This window comes from Ranitomeya variabilis, chromosome 3, assembly GCF_051348905.1.
Source record: "Ranitomeya variabilis isolate aRanVar5 chromosome 3, aRanVar5.hap1, whole genome shotgun sequence".
NCBI lineage: Eukaryota > Metazoa > Chordata > Amphibia > Anura > Dendrobatidae > Ranitomeya > Ranitomeya variabilis.
The window spans coordinates 735,001-756,800 of NC_135234.1; the positions used below are offsets into that span (position 1 = coordinate 735,001).

Sequence of the window (21,800 nt, forward strand, 5' to 3'; positions counted from 1 at the left end):
GCAGCTCTGGGGTATAATACAGGATGTAACTCCGGATCAGTAATGTAGGTACAGTGACTGCACCAGCAGAATAGTGAGTGCAGCTCTGGGGGATAATACAGGATGTAACTCAGGATCAGTAATGTATGTACACAGTGACTGCACCAGCAGAATAGTGAGTGCAGCTCTGGAGTATAATACAGGATACAACTCAGGATCAGTAATGTAATGTATGTACACAGTGACTGCACCAGCAGAACAGTGAGTGTAGCTCTGGGGGATAATACAGGATGTAACTCAGGATCAGTAATGTAATGTATGTACAGTGACTGCACCAGCAGAATAGTGAGTGCAGCTCTGGAGTGTCATAGAGGAAGAGGCGGAGCCTGCATGCCGTGTGCTCTGTGTGCTGCCTAGAGACAGCTCCTGGGAAGGGAGGTAAAGTTTTTCATCCAGGACTTTTTGTCTGCCCCCTTCCCAGGAAAGAAGGCTCATTTTGGGACTTGCCTCCGGGGCTGGGCCCCCGGCTCCCGCCTCCCGGTCCAAGCCGGCGGGGGGTGGGAGGACTCCAACTCCGGCTAGGGCCACAGGATCTGGCCAAGGATCAGGCAAGGGATCCAGTATGAAGACCCGTAGGACCCCTGAGGCCGCGGCGGCTCCTTCCCCCGGAGGTAGGCCTAGTACGAGCAGGGGTGCTGCAGCGGTGCCCCTTGGTTGGGGTACTAAGGCGGCTAGAGAATCCGCCGTGGGCTATGGTTCACGCATCCATGCGCACCTCTGCGAGTATGAGGACGCCTCAAGGAAGCTAAAATCCCTCTGGGGGGAGTTGAGGGTAGCTAAGGAGAGGTCTGACAGGGCCTCCGGCAATAAGAAGGCCAAGCTATCCGCCGCGGTCAAGAAGATCAAAAAATCCATACAAGACCTGGAAAGCCGGAGGTGTGAGATCCTGGATGGCAGCGGGCCCTTCCGTGAAAAGCTGGAGAACGACGACCGGTTCAGAGCCATGACCGGTGGGGCTCCGGAGGGGTCACGGAGCTCCGGCCAGGTTGTGGAGGAGGACGATGAGGAATGCGAGGAGGAGGTCGCGCCCTACCCACCGCCTGGTGGCCTGGTAAGAGATCTCCAGGCGTCGCATAGCGGGATAGCCCCCGAGCAGGTGGCTCTCCCATCAGATTCTGGCCCTTCAGGGGACAGCGGGAGCGAGGGGGAGGATGAGGATGGTGGTAGTAGCAGCGAGGGGGGCTGCCTCGTCATGCAGCAGATCCGGCAGATCGAGTCCCCGGTCCGTTTTAACCAGCTGAGGTTTGGGTATGAGATCTGCGAGGACGAGGCAACCAGGAGGGGGATGAAGAGGAAGGTTAAGAAAAGTAAGAAGAAGAAACCATCTACTGTGGAGAAATATGTGTATGTCCCCCTCTCTGGGGCCCCCCGATCCCGCTGTGCGGCACCCGCTACCCACCCCGGCTCGGCCTCTGTTGTGGGTCCGCAGCGAGGGAGCGGGGAGATTACAGGCCATGACACCAGGGTGGATAAAAATCAATGTTTTTTTTAAAAAATCAAAAAAATCGGATTTTTTTGATTTAAATCGGATTTTTTTCAATAAACTGCTTTTTGAGGAAAATATTTTACCATCCAAAGGTTCTTCCATCATGAGATAAAGCTGAGTTGTTTAACTCAGTAGAATAAAGGCTGTATATGTGTAACATTCACAATGCCATGCTCTTCCAGAGGTTTCTGTAGGATGCTGACTATCCAACAAGTTTGGGCATGTCAACTGAATGGAAAAAGAAACTAAACCAAAAGTGAAACCAAGCTAGAAGTGTGGAATTAAAGGGGCAGTATGAACAAAATGTGGAGGCTATTAATAGTTTATACAATTAAGACATGCTGCTTTTAAACACCTACCTATTGCCATATAGTAAAACAAAAAAGATTTTTACTTACTTTGGGGTCCCCCCCTCACCCTGGCGTTAGATCGTTGCCCCTAGTTTCGTCCGTGTAACTATGGGCGCACATGCGCACTGCTCTCACTTCTCATTTTAATCGTGATTTATATTAAAAAAAACCTTTTGATATAAATCAGTGATTTAAATCATGATTAAAATCATGATTTAAATCGATCCGATTTAAATAGAAAAAAATCTTTTGATTTAAATCGTGATTTAAATCATGATTTAAATCGGCGTGATTTAAATCAATCCACCCTGCATGACACGCAGGGCGCTGCCTCTGTTTGTGGTAACGGAGGGGGTAGTGATGTGTCTGATATGGAGCATGATGTGGAAGGTGGCCCAGCGGTGGGCAAGAGAGTGGCAGCCGGGACCGCATCTCCGGCGGTGAGCGCTGGGGTGTCCGGGTCCCCCACTTACGGATCCGCTAAATCTGGATCGCTTCTGGGGTCCCAGGCACCTAGTAAAGTAAAGGGGGAGGGGCCTGCGGCTCCGGCAGAAACGGCTCATAAAAAGAAAATGGTGGGGCCTCCCCTGGCGGGGTCTGCGGTGAAGTCGGGGTCTCCTGCATTGGGGGCACCACCGCTGGTGGATGCTGAGGGAGAGTGGCCTAGCCTGGGGCCAGCCGCTGGAGTTGCTGTGGCCAGGCTGTTTGTGGCCCAGGGTGTGGTGGTGGGGGGTGCTGTGCACCGTGGGACTGGTACCGCCGGGGGGATTCCTGGGGGTGGATCCAGCTCTGGGTCGGCTCTGGGGGTACCGCTGCGGCCGGTCTCAGGGGGCGTGGCCTCCTCGGCACCCGCTGCCCATGCAGGTGCAGCTTTGGATAGCTCTGCTGTGCGGCTGAAGGCTGGGGGCGTGGCTTCCCAAGGAAAAGAAAAAAATGGTCTTAGCCAGCAATGGAGCAGGGACTGCAGCAGATAGCAGCAAGGGTGCCTGCCTGGTGGGGTCCCCTGAGTCTGGGGGCTTACCTGCGGTGGGGTCTCCGGTGACAAGGCAGGATGGAGCTGGAGGCGGGTCTGCACCTGGCTTCCTACCTGCCTGTGAGGGAGGAGACTCTGTGCCTGCTATGGTGCAAAGTCAGGCTGTGCTGCTTAAGTCCCATGGCAGCAGGACTCTTAAAGAGACAGCAGCGCTGTGTGTGCCAAACCCCCCAGCAGGGAGATGCCACCAGTAGGTGGCGGTAGCAGTGAACCTGGAAATACCCAAAAGGTGAGGCAAAATAATAATGACCCCAGTGTGCATGTGAGTGAGAGTGGGGTGACTGATGGAGTGGATGAGGAGGGTGCGGGTATGGAAGTGTCTATGGTTGAGGATGCGAGTGGCAGTGCGTCTAAGGTGGCAAGTGTGAATAGGGTGGCAAGTGTGAGTACGGTGTCTGATGGTAGTGGGAGAAGGGGGGAGGGGGCCGGTCCATCTGCCCCCCCAGCCACAGGTTCTCGGAGTTATTCGGGGGTGGTGGCTGGAGCCCCGGGGTCTAGTCAGGGGGTTTCCTCGCCTCTGGACCTCAGGGATAGCGTTTTGCGGCGCCGCTTCCTGGAGGCCCTCAAAAAGGGAGAACGACGATCGAAGTAGAGGGAAGAGTGGTGGACTTGGCCTTTTGGCTGGATAGACACGGCCAGGCTGCCTTCCAAGATAAAGGGGAAGGGGAAACTGTTTGGTCCCTCCCGACAGCCGGGCAGGGGGTGGCCAGGCGGAATGTGGTCCGTCTTCGGTGGAGGGGCAGTGAAGCGTGCCCACCAAGGGCAAGGGTTGTGGAGCTCCTTCTGAAGATGGACTTCAGGGCGACGGACATCTTTGCCCTGAACCATCCGTTTGGCACCTCCTTCTTCGATGTCAGTTTTGTTCGGCCAGAGGGCTTTGAGCTTTTCTGGTCGAATTTCGAACTGGCAAAGGGGGAGCCCGGCTGGCGAGACTTTGCCGTGCAGGCTGTGTCTCGCCAAAATAGTGTAAAGAGGGTGACTGTTCTGACAAGTAACGAGTCACTCTCTGGGGTCGACATAATGACGTGGCTTTCCCGTTATGGGGAAGTCACCGAGGTCCCTAAAAAAAAATAGGGACGAGTTTGGCATTTGGTCAGGGGGCTGGACCTTCATGGTAAAGTTGAAGGTTTCAGGAGGTACGGTCACCCACATCCCTTCCTCAGCATTTCTGGGGAGGGACAGAATCCAGATCTTCTACCAGGGGCAACCGAAGGTCTGCCACAGGTGCGGTGATCCCCGCCACTTCAGCGCATGCTGCAAGGTACAGAAATGTGCCTTATGTGGCGGGGTAGGCCATCTTGCCACGGCCTGTGGTGACATTAGGTGTCACCTGTGTGGTGACCTAGGTCACCCGTATAGCCGCTACCCCCGTTACTTTTCCAGCACCATCTCTGGCCCGGCAGGGGGGAGCCAAGGGGGGGTCCCCGGTGGTGCAACTTCTGCTGTGGCTGAGGGTGGAGGCATGAGGGGAGCTGAGGGGTCGGTGAGGAAAGGCGAGGCTGGTACACCTGCCCACCAGTGGCAACAGGTGAGGAGCCGTAAGGGCAGGGGGCAGGATAAGCCTCAGGCAACTGGGGTGATGACTGCCCCCACCCTGGAGACGGCAGCCGAAGCCTCTGAGGCCCTGGGGGAGAAGGCGGTGAGCGAGGAGATCCGGAGGATGGAGAGGGAGGAGTTGGCTGCTTCTGATAACTCTTCCCAGTATTAAAGTCTGGATGAAGAGGTGGTGGAGCAGCCTAAAAAAACGGGTGACAATCGTACCGGTAAGAGTCGGAAGAAGAGGAAGAACAAGGCTAAAAAATCTAAGCCCCCCCCCCCCCCCCCTCGCCACTGGGGTGCCTACGGAAGGGCTCGCCGACTCCCCTCTGATCCCCCTCTCCAATCGGTTCCAAGCCCTCGATGACTCTGCTGTGTCGGAGGTCGGGGGTGAGGGGCCGGTCGCAACATCTGGGGTGCCTTCAGGGAGTGGTGAGGTCTGTCCTCCGGGGGATTCACACTCCTCTGGAGGGGGGACTACCTCGGGGTCCAGGGGCAAGGAATCTATTTCTGGGAAATCCAGTGCTATAAAGGAGGATATGGACACCTCGGTATCTTTAAAGAGGAGGGGTGAGTCGGGCTCCTCCTCAGAAGGGGAGAGAAAATCAGGGGGTACGGTTAAAAAACAGGCCATCTAACTCAATCACCCATGATGGCGGAACCTACCCCGTTGACTCTGGCGTCGATTAATGTCGCCAGCATAAAGTCAGATACGGCTAGATTTACGGCCTTTGATTTTTTCACCCGGGTTGAGGCTGATATTTTATTTTTGCAGGAGACCAGACTAACGGACCTGGGGTCCATCTACAAAGCAAAGAGGGAATGGAGGAGTGGGCCCTCATACTGGTCTCTTGCGGCCGAGCCGTATAGCGGGGTAGCGGTCCTTTTTAAGACCGTGGAGGTGGAATGCAGACGGGTGATCGAGGTAGAAATGGGGAGATGTTTGGTCCTTGACGTCTTCATGAGGGGACAGGAGCTTCGGCTCATCAATATCTATGGCCCACAATCCAAGTGGGACCGTAAATGTCTCTTCCTGAGGATCAAGCCCTATCTTTTTACGAGCCGGCAGGTGGTCTTCGGTGGGGATTTTAATACTGTAACCAGACTCCGTGATAGGGGAGGCCCCGGAGACCGGCTGGCTTATGATAGCGTAGCCTTGAATAGCATAGTAAGCGAAGCTCGCCTGGTGGATGTCCACATCCGGCACACCCCAGGTCACGGGGGTTTCACCTTTTTTAGGGGAAGCAGTAGGTCTAGGATAGATAGGTTTTTTTTAAAGGAGGAAGCCGTCTCTTCTGCAGTGTCCGCTGTTGAGGTGGAGTTCTCCGATCACTGTTTCATTTTCTTTTCTTTGAATGTTACAGAGACCCCCCGGATGGGGAGAGGCCTATGGAAGCTGAATTCGTCCCTTCTGGAAGAGGCGGAAGTAAGACAGTCCTTTGAGGAATTTCTTCAGAGCCAGGTACCTCTCTTGGGTCTTTGTAGCAGTAAGTCTGAGTGGTGGGAGATCTTCAAAAGAAGGGTCGCAAGGTTCTTCCGTCAGCTCTCGAGCCTCAGGGGCCTGAACAGGTACCGCCTGTATCGGGAGCTGGGGAGGAAACTCGAGCAGCTCGTCTCGACTGGAGGGGACCGAGAGGAAATCTCCAGGGTGAAGACCTTGCTCAAGGGGTGCCAGTATGATAGGCACACATCCTTGGTTTTTCAGAGGGATTTCGGGAGGTACCGCTCGCCCGACCCTTACAGAAACTGCAGGTTGTCAGTGAATTGTAAGATGGTGAGAGGACTGATTGACAGTACGGGGTCCCTGAACAGATCCAAATCAGGGATCCTGGAGGTGGTCAGATCCTTCTACTTGCACCTCTTGGGGAGGAGGGATCCTGATCGGGATGAGATGTCGGCTTTCCTGACTGAAACCATCCATGAGCCAGGGGATGACCCCTCTCTTCATGTTTTGGCAGAAGCAATCAGGGAAGAGGAAGTGAGACGGGCGATTGATGGGCTCCGGCCCAAAAAGTCGCCCGGTCCGGATGGCTTAACATCCGAGTTCTACAAGACTTTTAGGGACTCTTTGGTCCCCTCTTGACTGAGGTTTTTAATGAGTGCCTCTCCTCGGACATTCTACCCAGTTCAATGAGGAAGTCAGCCCTGATTATCCTGTCAAAGGGTAAAGACTCGTCCCGTATTGAGAATTGGCGTCCCATAGCGCTTCTCAATACGGACCGAAAGGTTCTGGCAAAGGTGCTTTTTAATCGGTTGGTGCAGCTTGCGCCCCGGCTCCTTTCGGGGGGCCCAGCACTGCTCTGTTCCAGGCCGCAGTACATTTAGTGCTGTGCTCGGTGTCCGGGAGGCAGTGGAGCAGGGCAGGTCACTGGAAGGGGTACTTGCTGTCCTTAGACCAGGCGAAGGCCTTTGACCGGGTTAACTATGAGTACCTCTGGTCCGTCCTTCTGAGGTATGGTCTGCCTGGGTTGAGAGTTTTATACAATGGGGCAGAGACTTTTCCGCTCGTGAACGGTTGGGTCGGACACCCTTTTGAGGTGAGGTCTGGTGTCCGCCAGGGCTGTCCTCTGAGCCCGCTGTTATACCTGTTTGCGATCGACCCCCTTTTAAGGAGGGTGGAGCGTGGACCGTTGGTGGGAGTCAGGATGGACCAGGCGGAGCCAGAGGCCGCCTTGAGGGTAGTGGCGTACGCTGATGATGTTTCCCTTTTTGTATCCTCGAGAGAGGAGGCAGATTGGGTGATGTCTGAGGTTGAACGCTACTCAGTGGCATCCGGTTCCATGATCAACCGGGACAAGTGTGAGAGTCTGGCTGGGAGGGGGAGATCCAAGTTTTGATCTCCCGGACACCCTTCCAGGGCCTCAGGCCACAGCAAAAATATTAGGCATCAGTTTCGGCCCGGGGGACTATCCCCAGCAAAACTGGGAGAGCAGACTTAAGATTGCCGCCCAGAAGGTGGATCAGTGGAAGGGTTGGTCTTTGACCCTAAGGGAAAGGGTTAGTCTTGCCAAAGGCTATTTGCTTCCTTTGCTAATATATTTGGGCAGCGTCTGCATCTTGCCAGAGCCTCTTTGGACACTGGTCTACAGCCTGTTTTTCCAATTATTATGGGGAAATAGGCTGAACCTTATCAAGAGGGAGGTCACGTACCGCACAAGGAGACTAGGAGGGTTGGGTATGGTCAACCCAGTGGTGTTTCTAGTAAACACCTTTCTTAAGGCAAACATCGCTAACCTCTGGTCAGAGAGGGCTCCTCTGTGGGTATTCTCCTGTAGGGGGTGGTTTCGGCCTTTCTTCCAGGAATGGGAGACAGGAGGGCAGGTAAAGGACCTTCGAACACCTCATGGGCATCTTCCGGCTTATGCTACCCCGGTTCTGAAGGTGATCCGTCGGTGGGGTCTGGGAGTGTGGGAGATCAGGACCATGTCGAGAAGGTTACTTGACAATAGGGTCCTGTTGACCCACTTTCAGAAACCCCTGGCGCTCAGGGATTGCCCAAGCCGGGATCTGGAGGTGGGGCTCGGGTTATTAAACTCTAAGCGGATCCCCTTGAAGTTTTGGGACTTGGCTTGGCGCTGCTTCCATGGGAAGCTGTATGTGAGGGACAACCTGAAGTGCAGATGCTCTGATGACCGGGATTGTCCCCGCGAAGAGTGTGGCGGTATGCTTGAAAGCATGGAGCATTTCCTGCTTCGGTGTCCCTTTAATACAGAGGTCTACAGCAGGGTGGGTGCTTCCATTGGCTGGCCTAGGCTGGCAAGCCTTTCCTATGCGGAGTGGGCCTATGGGGCATTCAGGTCCCTTGGTGGCCGAGATCGGGGCACTGTTTTCTTAGTTAGTTTAGTAACTAGGTTCCACACGTGGAATGCACGGTGTCTAGTGTCTACTCAGCGGAAAGTCCTCCCCAGGGAAGAGGTGATTAGGAACATCCTGGGTGACCTGGCAAAAGTGCGCTTGCTGGAGTTTGAGAGGCTGGGTGCAGGGAGGGCCTCTCTTCTTTGGAGGGGTTTCTCCTTTAATGTGCCCTAGGGAGAGTTAGGTTCTGTGTGCCTGTGATAGGGTTGAGTTAGTCTTATTTATCTTTTCATCTTTATTTTGTAGGGTCAGATAGATGTGTAGGGACAGGGAGGGACAGATAGGGACAGTCTTTAGGGACAGGTAGTTAGTATTAGGTTGGTAGTGAGGGTCAGTGAGGGACAGGTAGGGGCAGGTAGGGAGAGATTGGTAGGGCTATAGGGACAGGATTTTCTCTTTTGTGTTGTTAGGGAGGGTCAGGGGGATGTGCGGTAGATTAGGGTGAGAGCCTCTATGGTCTCCAGTTCCTGGTGGTGGGCTGTAACCCTCACTTACAGATTTTTGTTTTGTAATTGGTAACCCGGGTATAGGGCTTGCAAGCATTGAACTTGGGCCTGTTCTTTGGTCATGGTTAAGGTGTGTACTGGTTAATATTATGTTATTATTGATTATATGTTATTATAAGGTTGTATATATGTTACATGTGTGCTATGATGCGTGTAGGGGGTATTTAGTTTAGGTGGGGTGGGGGGATGGGTTTTGGAGAATGGACGTCCGGCGGGATGCCAAGAAGAGGAAAAAAGGGCCATAAACTTCTATGGACCTTGTTGTATAGTGAAGGCCACAAACTTTCGTGGGACCTTGTGTGATAGGCCACAAACTCTCGTGGGACCTGGTGTGATAGGCCACAAACTTTCGTGGGACCTTTGGGGGAATGGTGGTGGTTTAGTTTAGGAGAAAAAAATAAAAAAATATATATAAAATAAAAAAAAATATATCTATATAAAATATATGATTAAGTTTTGGCCAGGTGGCCTATTTGCTTTCTTTAGGGCAGTTGGCCGACTTTTGTTTATTTTTCTAGGGATGAATGCATGGGTATGTGTGTATGAGGGAAAAAGGTACAAGGGGAGAGAAAGAAGGATATAGGTTGAGGTCTCTTCCCTTGCTGGGGGGTATTAATGAAATGGAGGAACATTTTGTTTGTATAAATATGCTGGACATTGGACTTTTGGGGATTGTGAATATTTTGTTTTGTTATTGAGTTTGTCTGTAAGCTTTGCCTGTAAGTTTTGTTTTGTACTTTTATAATAAAAAAGAGATACGGGATGTAACTCAGGATCAGTAATGTAATGTATGTACACAGTGACTGCACCAGCAGAATAGTGAGTGCAGCTCTGGAGTATAATACAGGATGTAACTCAGGATCAGTAATGTAATGTATGTACACAGTGACTGCACCAGCAGAATAGTGAGTGCAGCTCTGGAGTATAATACAGGAGGTAACTCCGGATCAGTAATGTAATGTATGTACACAGTGATTGCACCAGCAGAATAGTGAGTGCAGCTCTGGAGTATAATACAGGAGGTAACTCAGGATCAGTAATGTAATGTATGTACACAGTGACTGCACCAGCAGAATAGTGAGTGCAGCTCTGGGGTATAATACAGGATGTAACTCAGGATCAGTAATGTAATGTATGTACACAGTGACTGCACCAGCAGAATAGTGAGTGCAGCTCTGGAGTATAATACAGGAGGTAACTCAGGATCAGTAATGTAATGTATGTACACAGTGATTGCACCAGCAGAATAGTGAGTGCAGCTCTGGGGTATAATACAGGATGTAACTCAGGATCAGTAATGTATGTACACAGTGATTGCACCAGCAGAATAGTGAGTGCAGCTCTGGAGTATAATACAGGATGTAACTCAGGATCAGTAATGTAATGTATGTACTCAGTGACTGCACCAGCAGATTAGTGAGTGCAGCTCTGGAGTATAATACAGGATGTAACTCAGGATCAGTAATGTAATGTATGTACACAGTGATTGCACCAGCAGAATAGTGAGTGCAGCTCTGGAGTATAATACAGGATGTAACTCAGGATCAGTAATGTATGTACACAGTGACTGCACCAGCAGAATAGTGAGTGCATCTCTGGGGTATAATACAGGATGTAACTCAGGGTCAGTAATGTAATGTATGTACACAGTGACTGCACCAGCAGAATAGTGAGTGCAGCTCTGGGGGATAATACAGGATGTAACTCAGGGTCAGTAATGTATGTACACAGTGACTGCACCAGCAGAATAGTGAGTGCAGCTCTGGGGTATAATACAGGATGTAACGCAGGATCAGTAATGTAATGTATGTACACAGTGACTGCACCAGCAGAATAGTGAGTGCAGCTCTGGGGTATAATACAGGATGTAACTCAGAATCAGTAATGTAATGTATGTACACAGTGACTGCACCAGCAGAATAGTGAGTGCAGTTCTGGAGTATAATACAGGATGTAACTCAGGGTCAGTAATGTATGTACATAGTGACTGCACCAGCAGAATAGTGAGTGCAGCTCTGGAGTATAATACAGGATGTAACTCAGGATCAGTAATGTATGTACACAGTGACTGCACCAGCAGATTAGTGAGTGCAGCTCTGGAGTATAATACAGGATGTAACTCAGGATCAGTAATGTAATGTATGTACACAGTGATTGCACCAGCAGAATAGTGAGTGCAGCTCTGGAGTATAATACAGGATGTAACTCAGGATCAGTAATGTATGTACACAGTGACTGCACCAGCAGAATAGTGAGTGCATCTCTGGGGTATAATACAGGATGTAACTCAGGGTCAGTAATGTAATGTATGTACACAGTGACTGCACCAGCAGAATAGTGAGTGCAGCTCTGGGGGATAATACAGGATGTAACTCAGGGTCAGTAATGTATGTACACAGTGACTGCACCAGCAGAATAGTGAGTGCAGCTCTGGGGTATAATACAGGATGTAACGCAGGATCAGTAATGTAATGTATGTACACAGTGACTGCACCAGCAGAATAGTGAGTGCAGCTCTGGAGTATAATACAGGATGTAACTCAGAATCAGTAATGTAATGTATGTACACAGTGACTGCACCAGCAGAATAGTGAGTGCAGTTCTGGAGTATAATACAGGATGTAACTCAGGGTCAGTAATGTAATGTATGTACACAGTGACTGCACCAGCAGAATAGTGAGTGCAGCTCTGGGGTATAATACAGGATGTAACTCAGGATCAGTAATGTAATGTATGTACACAGTGACTGCACCAGCAGAATAGTGAGTGCATCTCTGGGGTATAATACAGGATGTAACTCAGGGTCAGTGATGTATTGTATGTACACAGTGACTGCACCAGCAGAATAGTGAGTGCAGCTCTGGAGTATAATACAGGATGTAACTCAGGATCAGTAATGTTTGTACACAGTGACTGCACCTTCAGAGTAGTGAGTGCAGCTCAGCTGCTACTCATTGTGGTGATTGTGGGTGTGGTCGCTGCTGAACCTGCTGTGTGCTCCTGAGCTCCTGAGAACCACCACCTCTCCACCCGGGGACCTGCTCTCTCTCTTACCCAGGGAGGGAGTGGGTTTCCTGGGATGAGTGAAGGAGCCAAGTCCCAGGCTTCTGCTTCCCGGACCAGGCTGGCAGGGGGCAGAAGGAACCAGCAACCAGCCTGCACATCAGAGGATTCGGGGGTGAGACGCTCCACCAGGAGTCGCAGCAATGTGGCTCCTACTCCCCCCAGGTCTGCAGAGACCCAGAGAAGCCGCAAGGCTTCCATGGAGGAGAAGCCTGCTAGCGTGCAGGATGAAGGCCCTTCCGGAGGAAAGCTGAGTGCTCACGGAGGTGAGGCCGACCTCACTGAGGAGGGTTGGGCGCTGCAGAGACCCCGGGAGTCTGTGTCCACCTATGCCTCCCGGGTCATGAGCCACCTTCGTGAGTACGAAGATGCGAGTAAGACCCTGAGAAGGCTGCGGGAGGAGCTGCGCTGCACAAGCGCAAAAGCTGCAGGCGCCTCCAGACCCAGGAAGACGCAATTCCAGGCAGAGGTAAAGATCCTGAAGCTTGAAATTAATGACCTGGAGGTAAGAAAAGCATTTATTCGTGAAAAAAGTGGACCATTTAAAGAAAAGCTTATAAATGAAGACCGATTTAGAGAAATGGCTGATAACAGAGAGCAAAGGCAGATGGGGCTGCAGCCTGAGAGCCAGGTGGATGATGATGATGATGAGAAGGAGGAGGATGACCAGCAGAAAGCCCCACCTGGCAGCCTGCTTAGTCACTCACAGGCCACGTGCAGCGAGCTCCCTGCTGGACAGGCGACAATGACATCTCGTCGCAGTTCTGCTGGCTCTGGGGAGGACAGTGACAACATCGGCCAGGGAGGGGCGCTAATGGCAGAGATCAAGCTCCTGGAGTCCCCAGTGTGCCTTCAGAACTTCCATCTTGGTGATGATTTACCAGAGGAGGCACCTGGGGGCCACAAGAAAAAGGTAAAGAAGATCAAACCTAAGCTCCAGGAAGCGGTAAGCTATGTGTATGCCCCCCTCCCTGTACCCCCTGAGTCGGCTGCAGGGTCAGCTCGCTGTATAAGCCCCGTTGCCCAGCCCAGCCCGGGTTCTGCTGTGGATCCGGTGCAAAGGCGCGGGGAGACTACAAAGCAATGTAGTGAGGCGCTGAGCTCCGTCTCTGCTTGTAGTAGCGAGGACGTAGCAGCAGGTGCATCAGCCGAGAGGCTGGACAGTGAGGGCGGCCCGGCGGCAGGCGAAAAATCAGGCCACGACACTGTGGTGCGCTCCCCAGTGGGAGGGGGGAGCAGCCCGGTGTCAGGGGCAGCTCCGGTAGCCTCGGTGCCCCTGAATGCTGTTGCCGCTGATCACTTAGTTGAGAAGCGGCGGCAGTGTGAGGGGGTTACCGGGGCTGGGCGTTCCGGTCCTCCCACCAAAGTCCTGTTCTGTGTTGGCGTCGCTGGTCAACAAGATGCTGATATGAAGGAACAGCGGCGCGCCATAGCGTCGAAAGATCAGCGGCGCCTGGTATCAGCAGTAAAGCAGCAGAAAATATCATCTGATGATGCGGAGGGCACACATAAAACCAGGGGTGAGGTCACCTCCAGTTCTGTGGAGGAGACTCAGCCCCTTGTGCCTGATGATGCGGAGGTCAAAGTGTCACCCCCTGTTGTCACTGGTCCAGCAGGAGTGAATGTGGTGGTGGGTATGGATGAGGAAAACTCTTTGTCTAGTGGTGTGGTTGCTGGTTTGGTAGAGGGTGAGGGGGTTATGGAGGTGGGTAATGGTGATGCTGTTGGTGTGGATGTGGTCACTGGTCCGGTTGCCCCCCCGGTGGTGGCAGCACCTGTCAGGAGTTTTGCCGCTGTCACCTCCGGGGGAAAAAGGGCGTCCTCCTCGTCTCCGGGCTCTGGGGACGGCATGTTGCAACGGCGTCTCCTGGAGGCTCTAAAGAAGGGAGAGAGATCACTAATGGTAGAGGGTCGAGAGGTTGATCTATCTTTCTGGATAGAGAGGCATGGCCTCGGGGCCTTCCGAGAGCAAAGAGGGGGGGATACAGTGTGGTCCCTCCCAACAGCCGGGCCGGGTAGTGTGCGTAGGAATGTGGTCCGTCTTCGGTGGAGGGGCAGTGATGCGTGTCCTCCAAGGTCGAAGGTTGTGGAGCTCCTGCTGAGGATGGGCTTCAAGGCGATGGACATCTACGCCTTGATACATCCCTATTCCACACCTGAGTTTGATGTCAGCTTTGTCCGGCCGGAGGGGCTTGAGCTCTTCTGGTCGAACTATGAGTTGGCAAAAAATGAGCCTGGCTGGCGAGACTTTGCCGTTCAGGTTGTGTCTCGCCAAAACCAAGTCAAGAAAGTGACCGTGATGACTTGTAACGAGTCGCTTTCTTGTTATGACATCATGACGTGGCTTGGCCGGTATGGAGAGGTGGTAGAAATGCCAAAGAAAAACCGTGACGAGTTTGGTATCTGGTCAGGTGCCTGGACGTTTATGGTAAAACTTAAGCGTTCAGGTGGTACGGTTGCCCACATACCATCATCTGCCTTCCTGGGTAGGGATCGTATCCTGGTCTTCTACCAGGGGCAACCGAAGCTCTGTCACAAGTGTGGCGACCCCACACACTTCAGCGCAAACTGCACTGTGCAGAAGTGTGCATTGTGTGGGGATATAGGCCATCTTGCTGCATCTTGTGTGGAGATTAGGTGCCACCTGTGTGGTGAGTTAGGTCACCCATTCAGCCGTTGTCCTCGCTCCTTCGCTAACGCAGTCGTGACCCCGGTGGGAGAAAGCCGTGAGGCTGATTCTGCTGGGGAAGGGACTAGCAGGGGTGAGGGAGCTGAGGGGCCAAGGAAGAAAAGCAATAAAAAGACGCCTGCCCAGCTAAGGCGTCTAGACAAGCGCAGACAGGATAGGGAGCTGGGCGAGCCTCGGGCTACTGGGGCGGCTCCTGTCCTGGATGCCAGTCTTGCTGCTGAGGCCCCGAGGGATGATGAGTTGGATGAGGAGGTCAGGAGGATCCACAGGGAGGAAAGTGCCACTGCCTCAGAGTCCTCCCATTATGAAAGTATGGATGAGGATAATAGGCAGTGGCTAGAGAACAAGCGTAAGCTCGGCACCAAAAAGAAGAGAAAGAAGGGAGATAAAAAATCTCCCGCTCTGACCAAGGTACCTAAGGAAGGAAAAACCGACTCCCCTCTGGTTGGTCTTTCTAACCGGTTCCAAGCCCTTGAAAACATCTCTTCCTCTGAGGAGGAAGCTGAGGGTGAGGTTCTGGCTTCGGCGGGGCTCACAGGGGACGCCGAGTCTCCTTCTTCGGGGAATGTAAGATCCTTGGAGGGAGGGACTGGCCCAGAGTCCGGAGACGAGGACGATAAAAATAAAAAACACATGGGAATGGATACCTCATTGTCATTAAAGAGGGGGAAGGATTCCTCCTCTGAGGCAGAGGATAAGGGTAGTGGGAAAAAGAAAGCCATCTAACTCAATCACTAATGATGGCGGAACCCACTCCGTTGACGCTGGCGTCCATTAATGTCGCCAGCATAAAGTCAAATACAGCTAGATTTGCGGCCTTTGATTTTCTCAGCCGGGTTGAAGCTGACATTTTCTTTTTGCAAGAGACCAGGCTGCCAAACATGGCAGATGTGTTTAAAGCTAAGAGGGAGTGGAGACTCGGGCCCTCCTATTGGTCTCTTGCGGCCGAGCCGTATAGCGGAGTGGCGGTCCTTTTTACCGCACCGGTGGAATGCCGACGGGTTATTGAGCTAGAAATGGGGAGGTGCCTGATCTTAGATGTCCTCATGAAGGGACAAGAGCTTCGGCTCATCAACATCTATGGTCCCCAATCTAAGTGGGACCGGAAGTGTCTCTTTATGAGGATCAAGCCCTACCTTTTTACAAGTCGGCAGGTTGTCTTTGGAGGGGACTTCAATGCTGTCACGAGGCCCCGAGATAGAGGAGGTTCCAGAGACAAGCTGACTTATGATAGCGTCGCCCTTAATAGTATAGCTAGTGAGGCTCGCCTGGTGGATGTCCACATTCGGCACACCCCAGGCCACGTGGGGTTCACCTATCATAGAGGTAACTGTAGGTCCAGAATAGATAGGTTTTATTTAAAGGAGGAAGCTGTCTCTTCAGCAGTGTCTGTTGTTGAGGTGGAGTTCTCCGACCACTGTTTAATTTTGTTTTCTCTGAATGTTACAGAGACCCTCCGGATGGGAAGAGGCTTTTGGAGGCTCAATTCCTCTCTCTTGGAAGAAGCGGAGATAAGACAGTCCTTTGAGGATTTTCTTCAGAGCCAGGTACCCTTACTGGATCTTTGTAGTAGTAAGTCAGAGTGGTGGGAGATGTTCAAGGAAAGGGTGGCGAGATTCTTCCGCCAGCTCTCGAGCCTCAGGAATCTGAGCAGGTACCGCCTGTATCAGGGTCTGAGGAGGAAACTCGAACATCTTGTCTCAACTGGAGGTAGCCGCGAGGAGATCTCCAGAGTGAAATCTTTGCTTATGAGGTGTCAGTACGATAGACACGCATCTTTGGTTTTTGAGAGGGATTACGGGAAGTACCGCTCGCCCGACCCTTACAGAAACTGCAAGATGTCAGTGAATAGTAAAGTAGTTACAGGACTGGCCGACACTACGGGGTCCCTGAGGCGATCCAGATCAGGGATCCTGGAGGTTGTCAGATCCTTCTACTCGCACCTCTTGGGGAAGAGGGATCTTGATTGGGATGAGATGTCGGCTTTCCTGGCTGAAGCCGTCCCCGAACCAGGGGTAGACCCCTCTCTTGACAGTTTGACAGAAATGATCAGGGAAGAGGAAGTTCAGTTGGCGATTGAAGGGCTTGCCCCCAAAAAATCGCCTGGTCCAGATGGCTTAACATCTGAATTCTATAAGACCTTTAAGGACGTTTTGGTTCCCCTCTTGACTGAGGTATTCAATGAGTGTCTTTCCTCGGGCACTCTGCCGAAGTCAATGAGGAGGTCTGCTCTGATCATCTTGTCAAAGGGTAAGGACCCATCTTGCATTGAGAATTGGCGTCCCATAGCGCTTCTCAATGCAGACAGGAAGGTTCTGGCAAAGGTGCTGTTTAATCGGCTGGTGAAATTTGCACCCCGACTCCTTTCGGAGGCCCAGCATTGCTCTGTTCCAGGCCGCAGCACATTTAGTGCTGTGCTCTGTGTCCGGGAGGCAGTGGAACGGGGTAGGGCTGGTCACTGGAAGGGGTACATGCTGTCACTGGACCAGGCAAAAGCGTTTGATCGGGTTAATCACGAGTACCTCTGGTCCGTCCTTCTGAGATATGGCCTGCCGGGGGGGTTTGTTTATTGGCTTAAGACCTTGTACAGTGGGGCAGAGAGTTTCCCGCTTGTGAATGGTTGGATTGGCAGCTCTTTTGAGGTTGGGTCCGGTGTTCGCCAGGGTTGTCCCTTGAGCCCGCTGCTGTACGTGTTTGCGATTGACCCTCTTGTTAGGAGGGTGGAGCGTGGACCGTTGGCCGGGATCGGGATGGACCAGGCAGCACCGGATGCCACTCTGAGGGTGGTGGCGTATGCCGATGATGTCACCGTGTTTGTTTCCTCTCACGAGGAGGCAGGGTGGCTGATGTCAGAGGTAGATCGCTACTCGGAGGCATCCGGGTCCAAGATCAACCGGGATAAGTGTGAGAGTCTCTGGCTGGGAGGAGGAGATCCTGGTTTTGATCTCCCGGACACCCTTCCAGGACCCAAAATCTCTGCAAAAATCCTTGGCATCGAATTTGGCCAGGGGGATTACCCCAAACAAAATTGGGACAGCAGGCTAGAGATCGCCACTCAGAAGGTGAACCAATGGAAGGGTTGGTCTTTGACCCTAAGGGAAAGGGTAAACATGATCAAAACTTACCTGCTCCCTTTACTGATTTATCTGGGCAGTGTGTGCATCTTGCCGGAATCTCTCTGGACTCGGGTCTACAGTTTGTTCTTCCAACTGTTATGAGGGAATAGACTGAACCTGGTCAAGAGGGAGGTTACTTACCGTACGAGGAGACTAGGAGGGTTGGGTATGGTCAACCCTGTGGTATTCCTTGTGGATACCTTCATTAAGATCAATATTGCAAACCTCTGGAAAGAGAGGGCTCCTCCGTGGGTATTCTCCTGTAGGGGATGGTTTCAGCCTTTCTTCCAGGAATGGGAGACAGGAGGGCAAGTGAAGGATCTTCGCACACTGCATGGACATCTTCCGGCTTACGCTACCTTGGTTCTGAAGGTAATTCGTCGGTGGGGTCTGGGAATGTGGGAGATCAGGACTCTGCCAAGGAAACTCCTTGACAATAGGGTTCTGTTGACCCATTTCCAGAGGCCTCTGGCGCTCAGGGACTACCCAAGTCGGGATCTTGGGGTGGGTTTACATCTTTTGAATTCTATCCGGATCCCCTCGAAGTTTTGGGACTTGGCTTGGCGCTGCTTCCATGGGAAACTGTGTGTGAGGGACAATCTGAAGTGTAGGAGCTCTGAGGACAGGAATTGTCCTCGGGAGCATTGTGGTACCTTGCTGGAAAGCATGGACCACTTCCTGCTTCATTGTCCCTTCAACACAGAGGTGTACAACAGGGTGGGCGCCTTTATTGGCTGGTCTCGGCTGGCCGGTCTCTCCTATGCGGAATGGGCCTATGGAGCATTCGGAGACCTTGGTGGTCGGGACCGTTGCACCTTATTTCTAGTTAGCGCAGTGGTTAGGTATCACACGTGGAACGCACGGTGCTTAGTATCGACGCAACGAAAAATCCTCCCCGTGGAGGATGTGTTTAGGACCATACTCGGTGACCTGGTGAAGGTGCGCTCTCTGGAGTATGGGAGACTGGGTGCACGGAGGGCCGCTCTCCTCTGGAGGGGCTTTTCTTTTAGTGTGCCCTAGTCTGGTCATCTCCTTTCCTGGTGGTGGGCTGCTGCTGACACTGTAGATTTTTGTTTTGTTTGATCATTATACAGTGATGTAGGGCTGCAGGCGCCGAACTTGGGCTTCGTGAGTTGTGATTATTGTGGTGTGTGCTGCTGTATATATTGTATATGGGGATATAGATTTGGGTGTAGGTGTTAGGTTGGGTGGTGGGAAAGGGGGGGAGGTGGGTTTATCTTGTGGGACTATGGGACACTGGGTTGTTTGGGGGAAAACTGGCACTGCCTGATCTGGCCTATGGACGTTGGACATGGACTGAGGCATGAGACGCAGGACCAGCTCTCAGGTCAGTGCGGGGGGTTGGGAATGGAGGATAGCTTAGTTTTGTATATATTTGTTTAAATTTGTGGCTATATTATTTAAAACTAAAAAAAAAATAATAATAATAATAATTCAAAAAAAAAAAAAAAGAGAAAAAAGTTTATGTATATAGTTTTTGTTTGCCATTGTTTATTTTATTTGTTATTATTATTTTGTTTGGTGACCGGACCAGAAGGTCAAAGTAGTTATTCTGTATATACTGTATAATATGTGTGAGAGGAGAGAATGAGCGGCTGGACCAGTGTTCAGTATACTGATTATTTTTTTTCTGGCTGATATTTCTGTTTCGTTTCTGTTATTATTATTGTTATGTTTTTCATTTTTATAATAAAAGATCTACAGGATGTAACTCAGGGTCAGTGATGTATTGTATGTACACAGTGACTGCACCAGCAGAATAGTGAGTGCAGCTCTGGAGTATAATACAGGATGTAACTCAGGATCAGTAATGTATGTACACAGTGACTGCACCAGCAGAATAGTGAGTGCAGTTCTGGAGTATAATACAGGATGTAACTCAGGGTCAGTAATGTAATGTATGTACACAGTGATTGCACCAGCAGAATAGTGAGTGCAGCTCTGGAGTATAATACAGGATGTAACTCAGGATCAGTATTGTAATGTATGTACACAGTGACTGCACCAGCAGAATAGTGAGTGCAGCTCTGGAGTATAATACAGGAGGTAACTCAGGATCAGTAATGTATGTACTCAGTGACTGTACCAGCAGAATAGCGAGTGCAGCTCTGGAGTATAATACAGGAGGTAACTCAGGATCAGTAATGTATGTACACAGTGACTGCACCAGCAGAATAGTGAGTGCAGCTCTGGAGTATAATACAGGATGTAACTCAGGATCAGTAATGTAATGTATGTACACAGTGATTGCACCAGCCGAATAGTGAGTGCAGCTCTGGAGTATAATACAGGATGTAACTCAGGATCAGTAATGTAATGTATGTACACAGTGACTGCACCAGCAGAATAGTGAGTGCACCTCTGGGGTATAATACAGGAGGTAACTACGGATCAGTAATGTATGTACACAGTGACTGCACCAGCAGAATAGTGAGTGCAGCTCTGGAGTATAATACAGGAGGTAACTCGGGATCAGTAATGTATGTACTCAGTGACTGTACCAGCAGAATAGCGAGTGCAGCTCTGGAGTGTAATACAGGAGGTAACTCTGGATCAGTAATATATGTACACAGTGACTGCACCAGCAGAATAGTGAGTACATCTCTGGAGTATGGATGAGTAATGTATATGCATGATACAACATTGAAATTACATCACCAGGAAGGAAAAGTTGTGGATTGATGGAAATCACATGATGGAGACATTTTGTTGTTCAACAAATGATAAAAAAAATAGAAGAACATTATCAAAACCGCTGAAGTCTGAGCCTCATGCAGAAATCCCTGCACCTCCGGTCTCTGCTGCAGTCACTGAGGTTATTTATGGTCGTTTGAGAGGTTTTACCGCGTCATGTACAAATCCTCTGCCGACAGCTCATAGAATCCTAGAATGTTAGAGTTGGAAGGGACCTCCTGGGTCATCTGGTCCAACCCCTTCTCAAAGCAGAATTCACTAAATCAACCCAGACAGATGTCTGTCCAGCCTCTGTTTGAAGACTTCCATTGAAGGAGAACTCACCACCTCTCGTGGCCGCCTGTTCCACTCATTGATCACCCTAACTGTCAAAAAGTTTTTTTATATCTAATTTGCATCTCCTCCCAGTTTCATCCCATTGCTTCTAGTACTTCCTTGTGCAAATGAGAATAAAGATGATCCTTCTACAATGTGACAGCCCTTGAGATATTTGTTGACAGCTGTTAAGTCTCCTCTCAGTCTTCTTTTTTGCAAGCTAAACATTCCCAGATCCTTTGACAGACAGTTTGGTGATGTCTTTTTTAAAATGTGGAGCCCAAAACTGGACCCAGTATTCCAGATGAGGTCTGACCAAAGAGGAGTAGAGGGCAATAATGACTTCACGTGACCTAGACTGTATGCTTCTGTTAATACATCCCAGAATTGTATTTGCCTTTTTTGCTGCTGCATCACACTGTTGACTCATGTACAGTCTGTGATCTATTAGTATACCTAAGTCTTATTCACATGTGCTGTTGCTTAGCCCTATTCCTCCCACTCTGTATATGCTTTTTTCATTTTTACTGCCTAGATGTAGTACTTTGCATTTTTCCCTGTTAAAAACCATTCTGTTAGTTGCTGCCCACTGCTCCAGTATATATATATATATATATATATATATATATATATATATATATATATATATATATATATATCTTTTTGAATCCTCTCTCTCTTCTCTAGTATTAGCTATCCCTCCTAGCTTTATGTCATCGGCAAATTTAATCAGTTTACCCTCAATTCCTTCATCTAAATAATTGATAAAGATGTTAAACAGTACAGGGCCCAGGACAGAACCCTGTAGTACCCCACTTGAGACATTCTTCTAACTGGATGTGCAGCAGTTTGCGACCACTCTTTGGGTCCGATTACTAAGCCAGTTATGAATCCACCTAACAGTTGCCTTGTCCATTCCATACTTAGTCATTTTTTCAATAAGGATGGTGAGATACTTTGTCAAATGCTTTGCTGAAGTCAAGATATACTATATCTACAGCATTTCCCTGATCCACCCAGTCAGTGATTCTGTCATAGAAGGAAATTAAGTTAGTCTGACATGACCTATTGGTTACAAACCCTGGCTGACTCTGTTT

The 21,800-nt window shown here is 50.7% G+C and overlaps 1 protein-coding gene across 3 annotated transcripts in view; it reads left to right on the forward strand.

Moving 5' to 3' along the window:
• Nucleotides 1–21,800, forward strand: part of VPS28 (VPS28 subunit of ESCRT-I) — a 147,502-nt gene that overhangs the window by 79,114 nt on the left and 46,588 nt on the right. The window lies entirely within an intron of this gene.